A 20,828-nucleotide genomic window follows, 5' to 3' on the forward strand; every position below is an offset into this window, starting at 1 on the left:
TAGATCGTAATAAGGTGCCAGAAAAACTACCTTTAGAGTCATATTTTTTGGGAGGACAGGTTGTTTGATTTTGCTGTACAGCCACTCTGGTGAAAATGGTGATGTTATCCAGCTAATTTCAATGATCATATAGTGACAATAAAAGCAGATTGGTAATATAGTTGAAATGTAGGTGTCCCCAGCTGAACGAGCCAAAATCCAAACGCGACGGAGGCAAGGAACCAAAACACCTTCAGGGCCAGAATGGAGAAACCAGGCTCAGTCGGGGTACCGGTTCTCCTCTGGCCGACGAACAAATAGTGCATGATTATCATTTTTGCAGCATTGCAGGTTGTGTGTCATATTAGATAAATAGATATTTGTAAGATTTGAGTCATCATGCCGTAGATGAGTTTATCAAGGATTTTGTTTCGATGCAACTTTTTTTATATAGCGCTTTTACAATGACGATTGTTTCAAAGCAGCTTCACAGTGTTAAACAGGACAATATTGCAGTTGTAATGATGAGTCCACAGGTTGAGGATCCATATGCAACTTTATTTAATGGGCAATAAGGTAAACAAACAGGCAGAGGTCAATCACCAACAACAGGAATACACAGGGAAAGGCAGAGGTGTAGTCACTGGACAGGCAGGGGTCGAGGCAGGCAGCAAATCAAGTCAACGGAATCTAGTAGAGCAAAGCACAGGTCAATGGGCAGGCAGCAAGGGATCAAAACCAGAAATTCAGTCCAGAGTCGTACACAGAGGCATCGAGACATCCTTCGTAGGACACACAGGCAGGAAGTATCACATTGCTATGCCAACAAGTTCAGCCTCGTTGCGCTCTCACACCACTTGTATGAATGAAAATTATTTATAACTTGAAAATGACTATGAAATGTTTCTTGTCTTGACAGCAATGTACTGTTCTAAATGTTTAAAATGCACTAAACAGTTGTAATCCTGTTTACCACATTATCTGTTTGAGGTAATAGAGCTTAAAAAAAAAGAAAAAAAAAAGCTTGAACTACTTAATTTAAATACCACACCTACGCTCGCATGTATATCTGGCGGTGGTGCCGTTTTTTCATATAATATAAAAAAAAATGGAGACGCAAAGAATTTTGGGTATGCGGTCCAGGACCAGTGTTTCCGAGCCGTCTTTCAGGAAGCTGTTCCAGAGCTCTATGAACCAGGAGCTTCAGTCAGCAGAACTCCATTCTACCAATGCTCACATGCCTCTCACTAAAATGGAACCATGGATGACCCAGAGGTATGAGTCAGTGGCCGTGGACTCACTGGCCAGTGCACCTCATTCCAATGCTTTCTGGGCAGGCGCAATTAAGTGGCTGCCCAACATTTAAGTGCAGAACATCCTGGTCTATGACGACCTCAAGCAGGCCATCCTGCAGTGGGTCACTATACACCAGGGGTTGGAGAACCCCTACCCTCTCTCTACAACCCTGGACTCTCTACAACCCTACTCCTTCTGTTTCTTCTTCTCTCTTTCGCTATCTCTCAGCCTGTTCTGGTGCAAAGGTCCCGTATCAATTTGCCGTTTGCAACTCTCGTGATTTCAGTCTCCCCTTTGTGTTGCAGACTGATGCAACAACAGACAGGGGCAGACCTTTTCCAGGACGGTGAGGGAGGGGAAAGGCCGGTGTGGTACCTTAGGCGGAAGCTCTGAAAGAAAAACCGGGGTACAACACCATTGAGGAGTGTTTGGCTATCCATTGGGCCATTCTCACCCTGTGCTCTTACCTCATGGGACATAAATGCAGCCTCTGTTTGGACCACACACCTCTGCAGTAGCTCCAATGAAGGATACCAACACATGGATCCCCGAATGGTTTCTGGCTTTACAGCCCTTTAAATTCAAGGTAGTACACAGGCCGGGGCACAGATGGCTGTAGCTGACTTTTTTTCCAGAAATGGGGATGGGGCTAGATGGGCTGTTGGAGGCTGGCCTTGCTCCCTGGCCTGAGTCGGGCAGTGGGGGTATGTGGCAAGAGTGGTGTGGTTGGCAACTGGAGAGCGAGACAGGAAACTTGCCCTTCTTACCCTGCTTTCTGTTACAAACTGTTTCTATTTTAATATATTTTAAAATGTAATTTTTTCATGTGATGGCAAACCAGAATTTTCAAAAGCAATTACTCCAGTCTTCAGTGTCAAAGGATCCTATAGAAATAATTCTAATATGCTTATTTGGTGCTTACATTTTTTTTCTTATTTCAGTTTTTGCTGCTTAATTTATTTTTGTGGAAAACGTTATACTCTCAAAGTAAGGTAAGATTAATGGTACATTAGGGTAAGTAAGATTAAAAAAAGAAATAAATACTAAAATTAATGGTAAATACATTTACAATGTTACAAACGTTTTCTATTTCACTTAAATGGTTAATTCAAAAAAAGCTGAATATTCTGCTTTGCCATAACAGGAATAGCAGTGAGAGACCAGCGCTGTGTTTTACTCAAAGTTGAACATTTTTCAACTCTATGCGACCAGTAAAAAAAACGTTGAACGCTCAGCGGTTAAGCTTGCAATAGACGCCTAATGCCTGGTTATGCTCCTGGCATTCAAAAAAAGCAATGCTCCCATTAAAAACAATTGGATATACCATCTAGCCGTGTGAAAAAAACGCTTTGGTAGACACACAGCCTAACTGTCACATTCACACTTTTAAGGGCTAGTCCAGGAGAAAGAAAATATATCAAAACCTACTGTGCTCTGTGAAATTTCTAGCTCCCACTCATCTGCTCACTGGCCCTTCTCAATGAAAATAAATTGTGATCATTCAAGTAACTCTTTCTGAGCAGCTCCCTGTGCTTTCAGTCGCTATCCTCTCTCACTTCAGCTGCTATGTGTCTACTGTACATCATAGACAAAGGATAAGTGGTTTGTCCGTGAAATTCTCTTTATGTGAGAAGCCACAAAGTTGCTGCCATTGTATGGTATCTTAAAAGTGTAGTGTTTGAAGAAGATACCTTTTCTTATCCTATAGTTTAAAGGGGTCATCAATTGAGAAATCAACTTTTTATTCAGCCTTTATCAGTTCATCGTGATATTAGAATATCCTGTAAGTTTTGGAGCTGACAGCAAGCTCAGCAAACCTTCGATCTCATATGCCACACCTTGATGTCATCGTGTGATGAAACACCGCGGACCCACTTTATATTAGGTGGCCTTAACTACTATGTACTAACATTGTAATTAATCATTTGATACAATGGACTTATTGTGTACATACATGTTTTTACATTGTACTTACATTTAAAAAAATACCTGCATGTAATTACGTCTGTAGTTAATTTCTGTAGTTACATTTATAATTACACAGTTGGCAATTCCCTTACACCTTACCCTACCCCGAAACTTACCCATATTACTACACCTCTCCCTAACTCTACCCGTATCTCACCTCAATATCAGCAAAGGTGTTTTGCAATACAATTTAAACACAGTAAGTACATTGTACTTATTTTTTGATGTAAGTACATGGTACTTAAGGCCACCTAATATAAAGTGGGGCCAACACCGCCTTACCGAAGAAAAAGGATGCCTGATCCTATAGCTCTGCCCACCGACTCGTGCAAGAAATGTAACATAAATAACATTGGCCTACATAGAGCTAAACATATCACACTACTGAGCAATAAACATGCCGAAGATAGCAAGATATTGCGCTATGCCTGGTTGTGGAAGAACCAAGTGGCAACTTTCCCCAGTTTCTCTTGAAGTCAATACGGAAGTGACTTAAACTGCAATTCATCGACTGACCGCTATAGGAACACACTCCAAAAGGGATCAGAATCTCATTGAGCCCCATGTTAAAATGCCCAACTTTACAGCAGAAAAAAAAAAAAAAACATGTTTACAGCTTGGACTTTGGACTTTTTTCCAACTCATTCGTTTTCATTATTTATTACACGGCTCTGTGGAATACGTGATTCTGATTGGTCAATTGTGCATTCCAGCGGTATGTTATTCCCAGATAACAACCTCCAAAAATTAATAACACACCACTCGTCTGGGTACTACGAGTTATCTTGACCGGTACTACTTAACGGTATATGCTTACCGCTGTTGTCGACTGTATGGCGCCATCTCAAGTTATTTGACAGACAGCTGCATTTTTTATGGCCTTCACAAATAGCTAACGTTACTACTACTTCTTGGATTTACGTTAGCCAGGTATTTTTAAGAAGTCCAATTGTATTCATCTGAATACAGAATGTCATAAACACCTATGATGACTTGAGGCTTCACTATTAATTTCAACATATATGGTAAAAACAAATCTTCAGAAATAGATAACGGCTTGAACCAGTTTGGAACTGTTTTTCTTTGCGGAAACTTTGCGTAAGAGCTAATACAATATTTAAACAAAGACAATACATATACATATTTTGTGTTTAATTTACAAGAGACAAGTAGCCGTGTAATAAGTGGGATAATGTACATCCAGCCGGTTGTTATCGCAGAATAAACCCCTTCAGAGTGATGCAAGACTCCTCAGCTTCATGTCCTGATCACTCTGTCAGAGTTTATTCGGCGATAACAACAGGATGGGTGTACATTATCCCTTACATAAAACCTAAAAGTTCTGCATAATTAAGGGCCGTGGTGGTAGTGGATGTGACAGATGGATTGTCGTTAGTCAGTACCCGGGAATGATGTGCAATGACGCGTTGTCAAGATGGCAACAACGGCCAGCTTAACCTTGCTTTACGCTTCAAAACTGCTCTTCAGAATCCCATGGGTGACGTCACGGACACTACGTCCATATTTTTTTACAGTCTATGGAAAGAACACAGTCATTGCATAAACTGATTCTAACATTAGGAACTATTTTTAATGTAGATTCAGCTCACAGGAGTATAGCATTGCACGTTTTGCTCCATTTCACCACGGATTTGTTTGTAAACAAGAGACTGGATTTGCAGACAGGATGAGAATACATTAATGAATGAAGCTACACACTTATGTGAGTAATTTTTTTATTTATTATTTATACGTGATAGTATTCAATTGTTAGAGATAGTTTGATATCTATTGATTATGTGTTCGTGTCAATTCACAGAATTTCAATTCGGCCAACTGAAAAATTTAGATGTGAGCAGTCACCATAACATTTTCAAATGGAGCCTTTTTTTATTTATTTTTTTAAGAAACAATTTTTTTGTAAGAAAAGCCAGTTCCAGACCCCTTTATTATGCAGAGACAAAGTTTTTAAAAGAGTCATACATTTTTGTAAATCCATTTGTTGTTTTAAATACCGCAAAAATAAAAACATTGCACTTTTAACACTTTGACCCAAAAGATTAGTTAAAATAAAAGGTCAGTTCTGTCAGATTTCTAATTTTTCAAATGGAAACGAGGCGTTGCCGACTTTCTGATTAAATGAAAATACTATAGAAATGGCAAACTAATTTTGTATTTTTTCCTGTCTCTGTCAAAAGCAAGACAAAGGAAACAAGCAAACTGTGAGCATCTGAGTGATTATTTATGACAGCTGAGACTCATATTTATTAGAGATCTGACAAAAGAGAACAAAGACTCACTGGATTCTAAGATGTTTATAGAAGAAATCTGTAAATTATTGCCACTGCACATTTATCTGCCTATTACTTTTGTATATGGTCAAGAATTGGTTAATTAAATTGGTTAAGATATTGTAATGAAAATTATTTACATTTTGCCATTTCTACATTTATCTACTATTTATGTTTACTGTTGGGTGAGATTAGGTACTTAACGATATCTTAATAAAACTGTTAGTTTTCCTTTAAAAATCGAACAAACAACAAAACAGGTATCATAATGCTTACATTGAGAAACTCTGTAGCCTCATAAGAAAACAAAAAGTGTAATGTCAGCATACCAAGATCTTCCATACCATGACCGGCTGTAGAAAAACTCTTTTTGATGTATGATCTTTCATGCATTGTGCAAAGGTCAGCATTACCCTCAATCCATATAGGAGGATCAGCTATACCATTGCATGCAGGAGGCAAGTAGTTAAGGGGTTGAGAAAGGTACCATGAAAGGAAAAAGTGAGAGAGAAAAGAGAGAGGAAGAAAAAGAATTCAGCCATCTGCTGTCTTGTCTGTCGTACCTCAGAGTGTCATCAGTGGAGTGTCTTTTTTATTATGGAGCAGATGCTTTTGACACTAGTGTCATTCTGAAATCTATAATGTGCAGGTCTCTGTGTGTAGGATGAAAATGTGTCACTGACAGCCTGCTGCAGTCATTTATATTCACACAGAGAAAAAACAACAGAGAAACACACAGCAACATAAAAAAATATATAAACAGCCTCATGTGTCCAATCCTTCGGTGATATAATAAATACACAAACAACCAAACATGTCAGTGTATGTGCACATGTAGGCCTACTCATACTAATTTAAATACCACAAACAGATGTCATGCGGCATACATTCATAATTCATTGAATAAACAAAAACAAACACTGTTCACATATTCTGTTTAAAAATATGTAATGATTAATGGCATTCTGTATTTTTGTTAATTATTTGTATATTTTTTTAAAGAAAGCAGAAAAATCCTCACATAAACCCATAATAATAATTCATTTCATTTGTACCTGTGCTCTTCTCTATAACAAGTGGGAAATATACATAAATTGTTATCAGTTTGCACGGCATAAGTTATGAATTATATATAGATTAATCCTTATTAAAGGTACTGAAGTTTTTTTCTCAAGAGCAGAGCATATTTAGTGAGCAATTACTTTTATTCTTTACATTGTCATTATAAATGGTTACTGTCACTTTAAAAGATCTTCCGCTGTCGCACATGATGCGGATGTGAGATGCTGAAGTCGCAGTTACAAAACTTACAAAACCCGTGACTGTCCCCCACCCTGCTCCTCTTCAGAAAATTAAATTCGCTGACCCATTGATCACAGTATTTACACGAGGGTTTTGTTTTTTGGCAGGAGTGCCTTCCGTCTTACATCTATCATCCGTCTCTGTTTTTTTGTTGTTGTTTTTTCCCGCATTGTCACTTGTCATCTGACCTTACACACTAACCTCGCGACAACGGCCACCTACAGTTTAGTTTAATAATCTCACTCAGATTATTAATTTTTTTTCTTTACGAAATTGTTTAATGCAGCATTCTATATGTATATAGGTGTGTTTGGGTTGTTTTAAAGCCGCACTTGGCTACTTTTGCTCTCGGGGTCCCCCTACAGTTTGGAAAAAATAATGTCCTCAACTACTGTCGTAAGAGCGGTCATCCTACAACAGGGGATGCCATCGCGCGTGCATTTGTTGACATGACAACCCTGATAGCCCTGAACTAGTGATGAGCGGGTCGTCTCATAACCCGTGGACCCCGTATGTCTATTTAATGGTCGCGGGTGCGCGGCGGGTTGTAAAAATATATACAGTGGTGCGGTGCGGGCCAAATAACTTCATAAAAGTGGCGCCGCGGGTCGTTGAACACTGCAAGAGGAGTTCAGAGTTCTTCTGGCGTCGCGTGTGAAATGTCTTCATCCCAGGTAACGTTACAGTCAGTGGCATATGTTTCAGCATGTCATATGAATATAATTTCATGGGTTTTATTTTTTTCAAACGCCAAATAATCACGATGCTCACGTTTACAAGCCAGCGTCATTATAGTAACGTTAGTCTATTGGTTACCGTTTTACAGAATCTATATGATACTTCAGTTCAATGTTTGAGTGGTAGATAATCACCATAACAAGCATGACAGCATCGGTCGGGCACGCCTCCTTCAGCTCACGCCGACGAGCAAACGCTGGTCACATTTTGACCCTCGTCCTGCCTTTAATCCCATCACTTTTTTGTTTCCTCTTATTGCTTTCCTCCAACAAAACCTTTTCTTTCTTATGTGTCTGTGCTGCTTCGGACATGACTATATTATCTGACGAACAAAGTTGGGCTCGCACGTCCGAATTTAAGGAAGTGTGGGTTTTGGTGGAAGTGACGTATATGCCGTAAAGCAGTCGAATTTTGTAGATCTTTTTGTTCTCGGGTTACTACCCGAAACCCGAAGTTTAAAAGTACGATTAAAAACGATACAGACCCCATCAGGCTATGGCAGACGTGTCATTCAACCTATTGTAAGTCGGTTTATCATCACAAGAGTCTTAAAAAATATATTATGAAGGTTGAAAAGTTACCTAGTGCTCCTTTAAATGTTTTTTTTTAATAATTAAAATATCATAGAGTTATTTGTGTTGGGTTAAATTGAACATGATATGGGGTGATGTAACAATCGTGTTGCATTGTGGTAAATTAAGCTGCCTGAAGTATACATATGAAGTAGACTCGCTTCCTCTGTCAAAATCGAGGGAACGAGGGTCTGTCCATATTGTACTTCCCTATTGTACTTCCCAAAATGGCGGCGGGGATTCCGCCGAGGGGAAGTGCTTAGGGAAGTTCACAAGTGCGTTTCTAATAGTGGAGTGGAACACAGCACTGGACTTGATCCATAGAGGAGTAATAATGCCTGAACAGAAACTGTTCGGACCAATGAAATTGTCAGGGCGGGCTTTATACGATGATGGACAGATGATAAACACTAACGTAATCATCCATGTCATCAAAGGGGCTTGGATTATATATGCATTCACCTTCAATATTTCTCTCTGAAATGATGATCATGTTGGTAAGCAACTGTTTATCCTTAAATTCTTTTTTTACAACACTGGCAAAGATCATTTATTCCAGCGTGCGTGCAGATAGGGTTGCCAAGTTTTTACAACAAACCCGCCAACTACTAGCCCAAATCAATAGCTTCTTAAGGGGGGTTCTCCGGAAAAATGGCCTTTGGGGGGTAAAATGTGTGTTATTTTGGCAAGGTTGCCTGCTAAAATTTGCATTCCTGGGTCTATATATCACATAATTGAGATCGTTTCAACCTGCGGAGATGGAAAACAACCCACGGAAAAAAACGTGGACTTGGCAACACAATGCTTTTGAGTTCTGTTGACAGTAACCTTCTTAAACTCAATAAAGACAAAACAGAACTCTTAGTGTTTGTTCCACAGTCACTTCTTAAGAAAGTTGATGACTTCAGACTTGATGTGGATGGCTGTTCAATATCAGCATCTCCTCAAGTACGCAACCTAGGCGTCATCATGGATTCCACTCTGTCCTTCCAGCAACACATTAAGCACACTACTAAAACAGCATTTTACCATCTCAAGAACATCTCTAGACTCCGGCACTGCCTCTCTGACTCTCGAGACCCTAATCCACTCCTTCATCACATCCTGACTTGATTACTGTAATGGTATCCTGTTTGGTCTGCCTAGTAAAGCTACTGACAGACTACAGTATGTACAGAACTCTGCGGCTAGGATGCTTACTCACACAAAACTTAAATCAAGGATCAAATATAAATTTCTCCTCCTGACGTACAAATCTCTAAATGTACTTGCACCGCAGTATCTGACCGATCTACTCCATCTTTACAACCAAGCCCGGTCCCTGCGGTCCTCAGACAAGGACCTGCTCGCTGTCCCAAAGTCCAGGCTACGGACGTTTGGTGATAGAGCTTTCTGTGATGGTGCTCCTTCACTCTGGAAAAAGCTTCCTCATTCCATCCGCTCTGCATCATCTCTAGCAACCTTTAAAAAACAGCTTAAAACACATCTCTTCACTGAGGCCTATGGACCATAACTGCTCGGTTTTCTCTCCCTGCCCCCCTTCCCTTCCCTTGCTGTTTGTTAAGCGTCCTTGGGTTTTGTGAAAGGCGCTATATAAATTACAGTTATTATTATTATTATTATTTGACAACTAATATTATGCGTCACTTCGTTGCTCTGATTGGTTGTAGGTCTATCCAATCGAGGGCTTTCCTGTTTCGGTTGAAACATGCCCTATAATCACAGCCCAATGAAGCAGTTTCAGACTCATATTCTGACTAAAATTAAGTATGACCACGTCAGTCTACAAGGACTCCACTAACCAAAAAAAAAAAAAAAAACTTAAGAAAGCAAATAATGTATTTTGCTTTTATGTTGTCTTGGTGATCAGCCATAGTTCCTGTTCGAAGTGGAGTTCAACACTGTGTCTTTGTGCTAAAGCTATAGGGAATGCCATTAGCGTGATCAGTGTCTGAGGCATGTGTTACCTCAAGCGAATATCCATTGGCAGACCACAGTCCATGATGTCACAAGCAGAGTGCCAAGTTCAAAAAGGTGTCTGTAATACACATCAGCTTTTTTCAGGAGCCATTTTGCTTGTAGCACGGGATAATCAAAAATTAAACCAAGCATCAAGTGCTTTAGAAAGTGTGTCCACTCTGTGTCCACATTTTATGACACCTGAGGATACCTACAATATTTGCAATGTTTGCTTTGGAATTGAGCAACGATATCTTACACTTACATATCTTATACAAAAAGTAATGTCATTACAGTAATATGTTAGGACTCAAACTAAGGACTGTGTCTGGATCCTGATCACTCTGTCGGGGTTTATTCTGCGAAAACAACTGGCTAGGTGTACATTATCCCGCTTATTACACGGCTAACATTACTTGTCTCAAGTAAATATTTTATTAGCTCTTACGCAAAGCTTCCAAAAAAAAAAAAAAAACAACAGTTCAAACTGCGTTATGCCTTTATCTATTGCTGAAGATTTGTTTTTAAAATATATGTTGAAATGAATGTTGAAAGGGTTAGTTCACCCAAAAAAGATCAAATTAACCCATAATTTACTCACCCTCAAGTCATCATAGGTGTTTATGAAATTCTTCTTTCAGACGAATACAATCAGAGTTATTAAAATGTCCTAGCTAACAAATCAAAAAAGCAGCTGTCCGTCAAATAACGTGCCTCACATGGCTTCGATGGGTTAATAGAAGCTTTCTGATTCAAAATCGATGCGTTGGTGTAAGAAAAAATATCCATATTTAATACTTTATAGAGTAAACCCTTGACGTCAACCATTGTATGGCAGTTTTGTTTTTTACAGCCACCATGATGGCGCTAGACAGTCGACAACAGTGTTAAGCATATACCGGTAAGATAAGGTAATAGTACCGGTCAAGATAACTCGTAGTACCCGGATGAGTAGTGTTATCAATTTTTGGTTATCTGGGAATAACATCCTGCTGGAATGTGTCTTTTGCTAGTTTCAGCCTGATGCACTGCAATAATTTTCACGTCCAGCGACATGTTGTTTAAATAGCAAATGGACTTGCGCCAATGTTTGTCCAAAGCTGGTCTAAAAACCAGCTGGTCTAAAAACGAGGTGTGTTCAGGCGCATTGTTGGTGTATTGCTATTTTGAGGCAACTGAAAAGGACTGTATTGAAGCATTTGCTGCAGTTTTTTTCTTTTTTTTGTAAGTTGGTACACACGCTTATTACACAGACAGAGATGCGCAGCAGCACATAAACATTTTAAAATATTCCTCTCTGGAGAAGTGTTCAGTCTTACTGCTTGTAAATTTGAAAGGGAATGGGAGTTGAGACTCTGATTGGTTTAATGAACTTTACACCCAAAACACACCCAAGACTCATTTAGAGACTAGGTACAACACTTTTGGACTGACCGTTCGCTCACTGACCATTTCACAGCACCATGCGCTTCAGATCATGCTCTCAGATCGTTAAAATAAGACCCAATATGTCTGCAGAAGATGATTTCAAAAGGAGAATATGAGGAGTATAGTATACCCCTGCTGAAGGGTTTAGATCGGGGCAGGGATTGTCTGCTCAAGTGGTCCATGAGCAGCGTTGCACTACAGATTTTACACCAAACAAACAGCCGTTGCCATCGGCCGCTCCAGTCTTGACATCTGGACAGTCTTTTCTGCACCTCCAATAGGAGAGATGTGAAAAAGTTTGGGGAACTAAGAGGGCAGTCAGCGGCATTCAAGAAATATATCCCACGCTGATCTAATTCCACTCCATCAGCAGATAGCTAACAGGGCCAGAAGTCTCCAAGGAGTAGGGGACAGAAAGAAAAGAAAGAAGCAAGACCTCAGAAAGAATGATTTCTCATAATTTCAGCTCTAGCATATCGCTGTAAGGTTATGGTGTGACAGACCCTGAATAGTTCTCCGTGGCCCCACTTGAGGAGGTCTGGAATAATTTCACCTCTTCTTTAGCTTGTGTTGATTATAGCAACCTTGCTGAATTTGCGAAGGGATTGAGTAGAAGTAGTTGAGTAGTTTTTTTTTTTTTTTTAAATAATCACTTAGAATCACATATCTGAAGACGTTCTGCTTCCTCGCCTACTTCCTCTTGACAAGTGCTGCCTTAGGAGATAATGTTTGCTGAATGAAGTTATGTGGGCAATGTTAAGGAGGTAGCTCTATTTAATTTACCCCCCGACTACTGTTGGGTCTTTAAGTAGGGATGTTGCTATGTAGGGAAGTACTTGTAGGGAGTACTTGCTAGGACTTCCCTTGCTATGAAGCATAGAAGCTTGGGGGGTTTTCACTAATGCCTGAAAATTCAGGCTTCGGAATAGTTCTACAATACAAATTATGCAGGTCACATATGTGCCCTGAGGTTGACGCACATTTGACTAATCTCCGTAGAGCCATTAAGTGCTATTTCAACTATGTTTGTGCATACTCAAAACTAAGTGAGCCAGGCACCCCTTCAGCATCAACACCAAGATGCAGCGTCAAAGTTCCACTTCAAAAAGGGATGTTTTAGGTTTCATTTGCAACCCGGGATCAAGCACTGCATCTTGTTGCCATGCCTCAGGCTTGTCTGCATATCTGCTTCAGACAAAACGTGTTATTTGTTATTATGTGTACAGCAGGTGCCCTTTTGTCGCTCTCTGCTTGAGATGTCATGGATGGTCACACTGATGGCATTGACATAGTGTCAACATCAAGAAACAGTATCTCGTTCCCCTTCTATGGGAACTGGTGTTGCATGTGCAACCGGAGACATTTCCTATATATGATTTTAAGTGGAGATAAACGTCAACCTGAAAGGTTTCACTTTATTTCGAAAGTCCACTTTAGATATTAGTAGACTTTAAACTTAGGGTTAGGGTAAGTATAATAGGCTTATGTGTACTAGTTACCTATAGTCAGTAAAATGTCTGTTAGGGGATCATCAAAATAAAGTGTTAGCAGATATTAAGCAGATAGTTTACTAATAGTCTAATGATAGGAGTTGACATGTAGTTGCCAAGATACTTATTATTAGTAGAATGTCTATAGTGGACTATCGAAACAAAGTGTTACAAAAAAAATAAAAAATAAAAAATAATAATAATAATAATTCTACTACCATAATTGAGCAATTTGGGGTTAAGCAACTTTCGACTTATAGGTGGGCTTGGCCCTGGCATGAGCTGATGTGTCTAATTTCTTGATGCCAGTAATGGTGGCATATTTGATTGCATTTAATGTTTGTAATTTCATTTGAACAGATAGTTTTTTTGGATGATGAATAGAGTCTTGGAGTCTGACTGTGACTAAGAGCTGAGTGTGGGGACTTTTCTGCCCTATGTCACCTATGACCGTGTTTGCCACTGCCTAGAGGGAAGAATAATACTTATATGTAACTAAGATTAGTTTTTTTTTTACAACGATTGGGAGGATTGAAAGAAAGTGAAATGAGTAAAATAATCGCAAACAGCTGCAGCTGCCATAAAAAGAGATCTCATATTCACTGAAGGGTGCTGAGTTAATCACAGATTTTTAGGAGGACTTAAAAGCCTAGTTCAGACTGCACGATTTTCAAACTCGTCGGGTCACTGCTATTTTCACACTGCATGACTATCTGGGGTATCATTTAGTCACTGATGTGTTCACACTGACTGATGGATCGACGACAGATGAGTTCACACTGCATGACTATCTGGGGTGTCATTCAGGAGTTTGAATCGCAGACAGGTCCAGATATTTAGCATGCCAAATATCTCACCGGCGTTGGCGACTCATCGGCGATTCTCTCTGATCGCATCTTTGATTATTCACACTGTGTGATTGTCACTCGCGTTCACGAGCACCAATTTGCCTATGATCTCGGGCATTTGTAAGCGAATTTCGCAAAAACCTGTCGGCGAGTCAAAATTGGGGATAAAATCAGGCAATGTGAACTCGGCTTTAGACTACATCCACCGACCTCCATCCACGCTAGCGTTTTCAAGCATTTTCTTACAGTTGCTTGTCCACACTGAAACATCTGAAAATGCTTTTTAATTAGGCCTACCTTAAAAGCTCCTGAATAAAATGTAACAAAAGCTCAGTAAGGTATGAGAGACCACATATAATAAAGTTATCATGCCATTCTTTTGGCACAATCATTTTAGTAGAAACATATTCGACCACTCACTGGTGCATCCAAGTCACACAATTCAAATTACCATTCCGTTCAGGGTCGGCAACTGTTGTGCTTTGCCACAGGAAAGCAATTTTGAGTACATTTTATGTCTTATTTTTTAGAAATGTAATATGAAGATTGAAAAAATAAACTTTTATCATTAATAAGAATGCACAACAATGCTGGAACAATAGATATCTATGGGTACAATCTAAAGGTGCAACTTATTATGGAAGCTTGTTTCCGCCACAGTAAAAAACTCTTTATCTCACAATTGTGAGTTTACATCAGAATTTTGAGTTATATAGTCAGAATTGGATGATATAAAGTCTCCATTGCGAGAAATAAAGTCAGAATTGTAAGATACAAACTCACAAATATGACTTTTTTTTCTTGAAATTGCAATTTTAGGTCTCGTAATTGAGAGTTTAGATCTCACAGTTCTGCCTTTATAACTCATAATTCTGACATTTTTCTCAGAATTGTAAGTTTATATTTCACTATTCTGACTTTATATTGAGAGAAAAAAGCAGGATTGTGAGATGAAAAGTCGCAATTACCTTTTTTTATTTTATTTTATTCGGTGGAATAAAACCATAACTAATACCTCATAGTATCGAATACTGTTTTTTTTATTATTTATTTTTAATTTTATTTTTTTATTAATGTTTATGTAGAAGAAACACAGCGAAGCTAAAGCCCCCTTAAATGGGGTAGAGAAAAACCTACCACCAATGTGTACCACAAAGTGAGTTTGTCTTTACAAAAAAAAGCAGGCATATCTACAGAAAATTTTATATCTGTTTGCTGGAAGAACCAAATGAATTCAGTAACAGGCTATAGATAACCTTCTTGCAGTGCCTCCAGATATAGCTAAACAAAAATATCATCATATTTCTTGATTATTTACATTTAGTCTCTCCCTGACACTGATTTGCTCCAAAAGCTCTGTGTGCAGGTGAAATTGTGTGCAGGTGCTTTTACTCCATGGCAATTTGAAAAGCTATTATTATAATGTCACAACTTCCTCGAACAATCAATTCTAATTCCCTTGGTGGCTATCTCACTCTGCCATGTTTGTGCACAGCTCATTGGCTGCCTCTGATTAACAGGCAGGCCAATAACATTGCAGACATGACTTCTAGATAATGGTGTCTGAGTCAGAGTTATATCTCAATTTATGGTGAAATAAAAGTCAGTCTTACTGTCACAACATCACTGGTGGATGATGGTCACAGAATAAAGAAACACTAGCATCGGTATGAAGCTTATCCTTCAGAAATCTTATATCTTATATGCTAATTTGGTGCTCAAAGAAACAGTTAAAATTGTTGTGCTGCTTAATATATTTGTTGAAACTGTGGAACCATGATTTTTTTCCAGGGTTATCTGCATAAATGTTAAAATGATTACAACATAAATGTTCATGAATGTTCCTTCTTTCAAAAATAATAATAATAATAAAAAATCGTAATTGACCCCAAACCTTTGAACGTTAGTTTTATGTAGCTAGGATGGTACTTACAAGATACCTCAATATACTTCAGAGAATATTATTGTATTACAAGTAACACTAATATTTTCCCCTTACTAATTACTAATTGTTATAAGTAGTTTGTTGTACATAATATTATTTGAAGTATATTGACAGGCTATTCTCACAAAAATGCGTATAAATAGTACGAGTGTGCAATGTCGTTGAATTTATACGCCAAAACTCATTTTTGCGTGTCTATGGCACGCTGTTTTTCGTGTGCATATGACACGCATTTTATGGCGTATTATACATACGAACCCCCCACCCCACCACCCTAAACCTACCCAAGAGCGTGTCATATATACGCCCCACCACCCTAAAACTACCCAAGAGCGTGTCATATATACGCCATAAAGTGCGTATCATATGCACACGAAAAACAGCGTATCATATGCACGCCAAAATGAGTTTTGACGTATACATTCTACGACATTGCACACTCGTACTATTGCATTTATGTGTGATCGGGTTGATATTGAGGTATCTGTCCTAGCTACATAGAACTAACGTTCAAAGGTTTGGGGTCAATTACGATTTATTTATTTTTGAAAGAAGGAACATATATATGCCTGATGTTCTTAACTATTGCTTGGGAATCTAGGACAGCAATACTTAAAGTGATCAGTAGGAAACACTGCTCTTTCAGGAGTGACTAAGTCAGCCAAGCAATAACTGGCAAACAGATGGCATAGAATATTTTCAAAAATAGTTCCCTTCTTACAATTCAATTCAAGATGTGTTGAGTCACATTTCGCAGATGTTACAACATAAGTTTTGACTAATAGCTGAACGGTTCAACCTCACCTGCAAATGCTTTAGCTATAAAGCACACTTTACTAATGATGTAGGCTATTTTTCACTTTAACTTTTCAGCTTTGACAGTCAGTTTTAGGAATAGTAATATTATTTGAGAAAACCTGGAAAAGCAGAGTTTTGTTTTTCTAATCTTGTCGAAGCCATGCCAGCTATCATAAGCACAAACATAACAACAAACAGACATACAAACAAGACCTTTCAAAATCATTGGAGCCATTAAAAGATGTGCATTAGATTAATGTTTTTTTTTGGGGGGGTTTCAAAACATCTGGCTATTCAAGCTGGCCAAAAATCAAAGATGCCACGCTCATGCAAGATCAGAGAACACAAACTAATGTTGAAGTTCTCAACGTTACCTGAGAGCAACAGCTAAATTTTAAATGTTACTTTTTTCTTCTTAAATATGACATTTGTAATGCATTACAAACTGGATAAATATGTTTGTTCAAGTGTCTGGGTAAAGAAATTTATGTTTTCAATAAATATATTTATTTTTTATATATGAAAATAATTTCAATTTGTCCGTTGCGGTATAATGTGCATGAGCCGAGCCCCATATAGGGCTTTAGACATTTATAAACCACACATATTATTAAAATAATGCATTGGGTATTATTGTGCAGCAAGGGCAACAGATGGACAGTTGCGGGTGCTTGTAGAATCCTGGTTTCAACAACCCTGCAACCTGTAATTAAACACCATCTCCATTCCAACGAAACAGTTTGAAGGTTCACCAGAAGAAAAAAGTCTTAGCTCTTGCCAAAGTAAAATTGTATCCCGTCATTAAAAAAGAAAGAAAGAAATTGGCTAACTACAATTCAAATATAACAAAATCACTGCTATCTGTCGCAGGTTTGCTTTTGTTGTAAAAAGCATGTCATGCTGTCTGCAACCAAATCTTGCTGTGAGGTCTGATCATTTAATTTTCTTAAAAAAAATAAGAAGATTAAATTCCTTAAATTCACAAAATGAGGTATTATACTGTAATGATTAAGATTAGGTCATAGTGAAAATCCAGCAGGAGAGAGTAAGGTGAGATGATGGGAGTTGGGGGCGAGGATGAGGATGAGGATAAGGATGAAGATGGATATGATAACTTGATATGATAAACTGATATGGCAGGCTATTCTCACGAAAATGCGTATAAATAGTACGAGTGTGCAATGTCGTGGAATATATACGCCAAAACTCATTTTGGCGTGTCTATGCCACGCTGTTTTTCGCGTGCATATGATACGCATTTTATGGCGTATTATACTTACGAACCCCCCACCCAACTACCCTAAACCTACCCAAGAGCGTGTCATATATACGCACCACTACCCTAAACCTACCCAAGAGCGTGTCATATATACGCACCACTACCCTAAACCTACCCAAGAGCGTGTCATATATACGCCATAAAGTGCGTATCATATGCACGCGAAAAAATAGCGTATCATATGCACGCCAAAATGAGTTTTGGCGTATACATTCCACGACATTGCACACTCATATTATTTATACGCATTTATGTGTGATCGGGTTGGATATGGGGTAATACTTGTGTTACATGGTGGTACAACGTTACCTGAGAGCAACAGCTAAATTTTAAATGTTACTTTTTTCTTCTTAAATATGACATTTGTAATGCATTACAAACTGGATAAATATGTTTGTTCAAGTGTCTGGGTAAAGAAATTTATGTTTTCAATAAATATATTTATTTTTTATATATGAAAATAATTTCAATTTGTCCGTTGCGGTATAATGTGCATGAGCCGAGCCCCATATAGGGCTTTAGACATTTATAAACCACACATATTATTAAAATAATGCATTGGGTATTATTGTGCAGCAAGGGCAACAGATGGACAGTTGCGGGTGCTTGTAGAATCCTGGTTTCAACAACCCTGCAACCTGTAATTAAACACCATCTCCATTCCAACGAAACAGTTTGAAGGTTCACCAGAAGAAAAAAGTCTTAGCTCTTGCCAAAGTAAAATTGTATCCCGTCATTAAAAAAGAAAGAAAGAAATTGGCTAACTACAATTCAAATATAACAAAATCACTGCTATCTGTCGCAGGTTTGCTTTTGTTGTAAAAAGCATGTCATGCTGTCTGCAACCAAATCTTGCTGTGAGGTCTGATCATTTAATTTTCTTAAAAAAAATAAGAAGATTAAATTCCTTAAATTCACAAAATGAGGTATTATACTGTAATGATTAAGATTAGGTCATAGTGAAAATCCAGCAGGAGAGAGTAAGGTGAGATGATGGGAGTTGGGGGCGAGGATGAGGATGAGGATAAGGATGAAGATGGATATGATAACTTGATATGATAAACTGATATGGCAGGCTATTCTCACGAAAATGCGTATAAATAGTACGAGTGTGCAATGTCGTGGAATATATACGCCAAAACTCATTTTGGCGTGTCTATGCCACGCTGTTTTTCGCGTGCATATGATACGCATTTTATGGCGTATTATACTTACGAACCCCCCACCCAACTACCCTAAACCTACCCAAGAGCGTGTCATATATACGCACCACTACCCTAAACCTACCCAAGAGCGTGTCATATATACGCACCACTACCCTAAACCTACCCAAGAGCGTGTCATATATACGCCATAAAGTGCGTATCATATGCACGCGAAAAAATAGCGTATCATATGCACGCCAAAATGAGTTTTGGCGTATACATTCCACGACATTGCACACTCATATTATTTATACGCATTTATGTGTGATCGGGTTGGATATGGGGTAATACTTGTGTTACATGGTGGTACAACGTTACCTGAGAGCAACAGCTAAATTTTAAATGTTACTTTTTTCTTCTTAAATATGACATTTGTAATGCATTACAAACTGGATAAATATGTTTGTTCAAGTGTCTGGGTAAAGAAATTTATGTTTTCAATAAATATATTTATTTTTTATATATGAAAATAATTTCAATTTGTCCGTTGCGGTATAATGTGCATGAGCCGAGGCAACAAACTTTAAAAAAATAATAGAAACTCTAGAAAGACAAAAATGCCATTGTTATATTTGAAAGTATTCAATTTAAAATATATTAATGTCACTATTGTCTTTAGCTGCTTTACAGCAGAATTTGAAAGTCTTATATTTGAAGACCCTGTAAATTACTTTGAGGCTGCTTTGAGACAATATGTGTTGTTTAAATCTCTAGGCAATAGGTACAAAAAATACTTGGCTTTTAATAAAAACTATCGAGATAGAAAATTGTATTTGTTTACCTGCATGTAAAAAGTAAGGAAATCCCTGTATTATACAACTCAGTAATGTTCCATAACAGCAAAGATTGAAAATATTCTAAATACACGTGTGCCTACAGTGACCCACATCAAAGATAACAAACAATTTTACCTCATAAAACTTTCACTTCATTTGTTTATGTCTCCGAAGGGCTATTTGTTTTAGAACAGGGCCAGCATACATACATACAAGACTCTATAAGGTCTGAAAACAACACAAGACAACAGCAGCACAAACGTCTACCTACTTCCCACAACTCCTCCCATTTACCAAAGAGACCGCAGGAGGAATAAATGAATGTTTATGCCTGTTGCTTCTAACAGTGGGAAATCTAAATCTAAGTCCAGAAGGTAGAAAATTAAACTCAGACTGTAGGGGATGGGAGTTATTCATTAAAATGGATTGTGCTTTCCTTACGGCCTGACAATTATATAAGTCAGTAGGATGGCTCTGATGAGCTCCTATAATTGTACCACTGGTATTGACTATTTTCACCACCACAATCTTTTCTTTATACCAGTATAATAAAGATAAAGTTATAACCGACTCAACGCAAGACTTATAAAACAAAGTCTTCAACCACCTATCAATATTAAACTTAGAACATTTCTGTAAACAAAACAGGCATTGCTGGCACTTTTTACATATCATCTCCACATTGGAATGAAGTTCAACTGATTATCAATCACATGCACACCCTAAACACTTATAAGATTCCAGCAACTCAACATTCTGCTCTTTAAATACTCATTAGGTCAGTTTGATTAGTTAGATTTATTTTAGAGGTTCAGTTCTCGGCAGATAAAGCACACATACATTTTCTTAACCTTCTCTGCAAATAATTGCAATTCAATGCATGGTAGTCGCAACTAAACCCTCACAGGCAGAAGGCAGTGAACTTTGTGTCTGCTGAGTCAGGGCGTTTAACAG

General features: G+C 38.2%; 1 protein-coding gene across 2 annotated transcripts in view; it reads right to left on the bottom strand.

Moving 5' to 3' along the window:
- Positions 1–20,828, bottom strand: part of gask1a (golgi associated kinase 1A) — a 49,553-nt gene that overhangs the window by 28,021 nt on the left and 704 nt on the right. The gene's annotated exons all lie outside the window — the stretch shown is intronic.

This window comes from Pseudorasbora parva, chromosome 7 (genome assembly GCF_024679245.1).
Source record: "Pseudorasbora parva isolate DD20220531a chromosome 7, ASM2467924v1, whole genome shotgun sequence".
Taxonomy (NCBI): domain Eukaryota; kingdom Metazoa; phylum Chordata; class Actinopteri; order Cypriniformes; family Gobionidae; genus Pseudorasbora; species Pseudorasbora parva.